Genomic DNA, 5,885 nt, shown 5'->3' on the forward strand with positions numbered 1-5,885 from the left:
AAAACTTTTTTTTTTTTTTTTTTTTTTTTTTTTTTTTTTGTCTTTTTGAGACAGGGTCTCCCTGTAGCCATAGCTGGCCTGGATTCACTATGGAAACCAGACTGGCCTTGAACTCACAGAGATCCGCCAGCCTCTGCCTCCCAAGTGCTGGGACTAAAGGCATGTGCCACCAAGCCCAGCTATTTATTTTTTTTAATTAAAAAAATTTTTAATTTTATGTGTATGAGTGTTTTTCCTGCATGCATATAAGTCTACAACCTATGTACCTAGTGCCCAAGGAGGTCAGAAGAGGGCGTTGGATTCCCTAGAATGCATTGGATTCCCTAGAACTGGAATTATAGATGATTGTTAACTGCTATGTAGACCAGGCTGGCCTCGACCTCACAGAGATCTGCCTGTCTCTGCCTCCTAAATGTTAGGATTAAAGGTGTGATCTTCCTGCACCCACCTCCCAAGTGCTAGAATGACAGGCATCTGATTGCTGCAGACCTGCTGTCAGAGGCTACTTTCCGATGAACAACCCCTTGGGGAGAAATCATTTCACAACTCCTAAAATACTGCCTCATGATAAGTGCTGAGAAAAAGAACTGTTGAACTGAAGGTTAGAATCGTGTTCAGGATTCATCCTTTCTCCCAAGTGCCCTGCAGACAGTGGGATTGGCTCGCAGCCCAGCAGCAAGGTGCAGGCACATTGTGCTCTGGCCTTATGTCCAGCCACTTCACAGAGGAGGGAACTGAGATCTGCCATGATGGAAGGAAGCTCAAGCTCCCTGCAGAGGGAGGAAGGGACATAGAGAATATGTGACTCAGACCCCAGTTCAGCCAGGACTGTCTCCACCCCTGTCTAGCTTCTGGCACCTACCGCAGCCCCTTCAGATCATAGCAAATGCAGCTTCCTTACGGTGATGAAGACTTAGCCTTGTTTACCTGCCTGCTCCTCCTTCCCCCACATTCTGACTTCTACCCAAATTCACCTACTTTCATTTCCCCAAAGGACAAATGCTGCTGCCTGGTGCCTTGACTTTATACCTAGCACACCCTGGCATGCCACGCTTCCCACACTTTCTCCTAGAAGCCTTCCCTGGTTGCCCGCAGGTAGGCCCAGTCACATAATCTTGCCACATAGCTGGGCTTTCTGTCCATTCCTGCCTGCTTTCCTTTTTTAAAAAATATTTTTTTATTATTTTTATTTTATGTGTATACGTGTTATGCCTGCATGTAAGTAAGTGCACCCATGCCATGCAATGCCCGCAGAGGACAGAAGAGGCTGTCGGATCCCCTGGAACTGGAGTTACAGACAGTTGTTAGCTGCCATGTGGGTGCTGGGATTCAAACCCAGGTCTTCTGCAAGAACAGTCAGTGTTCTTAACTGCTGAGCCATCTCTCCAGCCACTGTTTTCCTTTTATAATCTCCAAGTGTTTACTGGATATTTGCTTGTCCTTGACACCAGCAGAATGAAACACATACACAAATTAACTCATACCATGGCTCTGCCCTTGCAAAGGGTTCTCAGAGATCACAGCTGATGGGTGAGGAAAGAACTTGCTGTTCGCGTTCACAGGTGCCTGGCTTCCTGCCTGTCCTCTGTCAAAGCTCCATTGATTAAAAAAATTTTCATTTTATGCGTATGAGTGTTTTGCCTACCTGTATATAAGTGCACCATGTGCATGCAATGCCTGCGGAGGTCAGAAGAGGGCATTGGATTCTCTGGAAAGTGGAGATGCACATAGTTGTCAGTTGCCATGTGGATGGTGGGAACCAAACCCAGGTCCTCTAGAACAGCCAGTGCTCTTAACCATTGAACCATCTCTCCAGCTCCTCCATTCATTTTTTTAAAAAATATTTTATTTGCCGGGCATGGTGACACGTGCTTTTAACCCCAGCACTTGGGAGGCAGAGGCAGGCAGATCTCTTTGAGTTCTAGGCCAGCCTGGTCTACACAGCGAGCTCCAGGCCAGCTGGGGCTACAAGGAAACCCTGTCTCAAAAGGACCAAAATATATATATATATATATTTATTTACTTTATGTGTATGAGTGTATTGCCTGCATGTATGTAAGTGCACCCATGTTGTGCAATGCCTGCGGAGGTCAGAAAAGAGTATTGGATTCCCCTGGAACTGGAGTTACAAATGGTTGTTAGCCATCTTATGGGAATCGAACCTTATGGGTCCTTTGCAAGGGTAGCCAGTGCTCTTAACCACTGAGCCATCTCTCCAGCCCACCACTGATTTTTTTTAAAGGATTTTTGTTGTTGTTGTGTAAGGATTTTTAAAGTTATTTTTTGTTTTATGTGTATGTATTGCCTACATGTTTATATATGCACCACATGTGTACAGTGCCCACAGAGGTCAGAAGAGAGCATCTGAATTCCTGGAATTGGAGTTACAGACAGTTCTGTAACTGGAGTTACAGTGATCTGCCATGTGGGTGCTGTGCTCTGAACTCAGGTCCTCTGCAAGAAAATTAAGTATTCTTTTTTTTTTTTTTTTTTTTGGTCTTTTGAGACAGGGTCTCCCTGTAGCCCCAGCTGTCCTGGAACTCACTATGTAGACCAGGCTGGCCTTGAACTCACAGAGATCCGCCTGCCTCTGCCTCCCGAGTGCTGGGATTAAAGGCATGCGCCACCACACCCGGCTGAGAATTAAGTATTCTTTTTTTGGGGGGTGGTTTTTTTTGAGACAGGGTCTCCCAGTAGCCCCAGCTGTCCTAGATGTAGACCAGGCTGGCCTTGAACTCACAGAGATCCGCCTGCCTCTGCCTCCCAAGTGCTGGGATTAAAGGCGTATGCCACCATGCCCGGCAAGAATTAAGTATTCTTAACCCCTAAACCATCTCTCTACCTCTTCCATTGATTTTTTTTTAATAGGGTGTCAATCTATAAACGAGGCTGGCTTCAAACTAATGGCAATCCTCCTGCCTCAGGCTCCCAAGTACTGGGATAACAGCTGTGAGCCACCACACCCTGCACCATTTTGTTTTAGCTCACTACATAAGCAGTTGTCAAAAGGTTCCCCAAAGGTCCCCAACTTGAAGTGTAATCCTCTTCCCTCCAGAGTAGACTGGGCCTAGAGACACCTCCAATGAATAGAACACAGCAATAGTCACTGGATATCTGAGAACGTCTACAAGCGGTGGCATCTTAGTCTCAATAAACACGCCCAGCACCCAGCTTTGGTTTCTAAACAGCATTCTCAGATGACAGTAATCAAGGTTTCTTAGGGAAGTGATTGATTCTAACACCAAAACAGGGAGCATCTTGCAGTGCTGGAAAGCAAGGAAGTGCTCAAAAAACAAAAAGCCTGGGGACGTGGCTCAGTTTGTAGAGTGCTTGCTTAGCATGCAGAGAGTTCTAGGTCTAATTCCCAGCACCGAATAAACAGGCCAGAGGTGCATGGTGCACTGCATAAACCTGGCACATGCCTATAATCTCAGCACTTGGGAGGTGAAGGCAGAAGATCGGAAATTCCAGGTCATCCTGGGCCATATAACAAGTTTGAGGCCAGACTGAGATACAAAAGACCCCATCTTAAACAAACAAACGAGGGCTGGAGAGATGGCTCAGCGGTTAACAGCACTGGCTGCTCTTGCAGAGGACCGAGGTTCAGTTCCCAATGCCCACAAGGATACTAACAAACATCTGTGACTCCAGTTCCAGGGGATCCATCGCCCTCTTCTGTCCTCTCTGGGCACTGCACCCAAGAGTGCACTTACATACATGCAGGCAAAAACACATGCATTAAAACAACTGCTATGGGCTGGGATATGATTCAGTAGGTAAAGTTCCTGCTGTACTAGCATAAGTACCTGAGTTTGAATCCATAGACCTCAGTACACAGGAGACAGCATATCTACAATCTCAGCCTTCTTATGACAAGATGGGAGAGCAAGCCCCAGAAGCACATGGACCAGCTAGCCTGGTGTATGCTTCAGTGAACAAGAGACCCTGACTCAAAGAAGGGGGACAGCAAGGACCAACACCCATCCTCTGACCTCCACATGAGCCATGCTACATGCATAGTGGCACTCACATACACTTACAAGCACACATATCATATGCACACATATATGCACATACAAATTAAAATTTAAAACATAATAAAGCTGGATGTAGTGACCCATGCTTTTTTTTGTCTTTTTGAGACAGGGTCTCCCTGTAGATCCAGCTGTCCTGGAACTCACTATGTAGACCAGGCTGGCCTTGAACTCACAGAGATCCGCCTGCCTCTGCCTCCCAAGTGCTGGGATTAAAGGCGTGCGCCACCACACCCGGCAGTGACCCATGCTTTTAATCCCAGCACTGAGACAGTCAGATCTCTGTGCGATTGAGGTCAGCCTGATCTACATAACAAATTCCAGGCCAGCAGGGGCTACAGGGAGACCCTGTCTCAAAAACCAAAATATGGGGCTGGAGAGATGCCTCAGCATTTAAGAGCACTAGATGCTCTTGCAGAGGACTCAGGTTCAATTCTCAGCATCCACATAGCAGCTGATGCATTAAAAAAAAAAAAAAAGCCAGTGATTGAAAGAGCAAATAAATGGAAAGAAAGGGCCTTCTGTCCTCACAGGAGAATCCTGTCATTTAGGGGACTTCCAGTTTCCAGTTTAAGGCCCCACCCCTGAGTGAGCATTTGACTTAATGACTCACTTCTAAACTCTGAAGCATAGAAAAGGAGTTGAGACTGAGCTTCAGTGGTAGAGAGCATGGAGGAAGCCCTGAGTTTGCTCCCCAGTGCTGAGAGAAGAAATCTTAGCTAGCCATAATGGCTCACACTGGTAATCCCGCACTGGGGAGACTGAGGCAGGAGGACTGCCAGCCTGTGCTACATAGTGAGTTCAAGGACAATCTGGACTACAGAATAAGACCTTACCTCAAAACCCAAACAAAGCAGGGCCAGCCATGGTGATGTACTCCTTTACCCTGAGCACTTGGGCAGAGGCAAGTGGAGCTCTGTGAGTTCGAGGGCAGCCTGGTCTATATAGCAAGTTGTAGGTCAGCCAGGACTACATAGTAAATACTGTCTCAAAAACAAACTACAAAACCAAAACTAAACAAACAAAAAAGATGGATGTCACTTCTGGGATTAGATAACAAAGACTGGCCAGGTGGGAATGCCTTTAATCCCAGCATTTGGGAGGCAGAGGCAGGCAGATTTCTGTGAGTTCAAGGCCAACCTGGTCTACATAGTGAGTTCCAGGCTAGCTGGGGTAACAGGGAGACCCTTAAAAAGATCACAAAAGAAAAAAAAAAAAGGACTTTGACTGATCAAGGGTACAGCTCATAAACTGCTATAATTTGAATATGGTGGTGCATGCTGGTAATCCCAGCACTTGGGGGTTGGAGGCAGGAGGATTAGAAGTTCAAGGCCATCCTTAGCTAATACTAAATTCTAAGATAACCTGGGGTACATGAGCAGTGTCACAAAGTAGAACAGACCTGCCTCTGTCTTGTCTTGTTTGTAGACTCTAATGAAGCTACCTCCCATGTGGGTGCTAATCCTCTAGAGAGACCCACATCCTCTAGAGAGACCCACGTCCTCTAGAGAGACCCACGGAGCAAAGGAATAAAGGCGGCTTTGGCGAATAGCCAGAGAAGAAAAGACTTGAAGAGCAATGGGCTCCAAAGTACCGAATCCTGCCTTGAGAGGCCCCAGGCCTTGCAGATATCTGGACTACGATTTTCGGAGAAACCTTGAGTCAAAGGCCCAACTCAGAGCCTCTGGATTCCTGCCCATGCCACTTGACATACATGTCGGCACTCTGGCCTCAGTTTTCAGATATCACCAAATTGCAGACTGACCCTGATCACCTCCTGCCCTGTTTACCTTGATCATCTCAATCACATCTCTCTATTTCCTTCACAGCCTGGGTCATCTAATGAAATTC

This window comes from Nannospalax galili, unplaced genomic scaffold (assembly GCF_000622305.1).
Source record: "Nannospalax galili isolate Female #2095 unplaced genomic scaffold, S.galili_v1.0 scaffold290, whole genome shotgun sequence".
Taxonomy (NCBI): Eukaryota; Metazoa; Chordata; class Mammalia; order Rodentia; family Spalacidae; genus Nannospalax; species Nannospalax galili.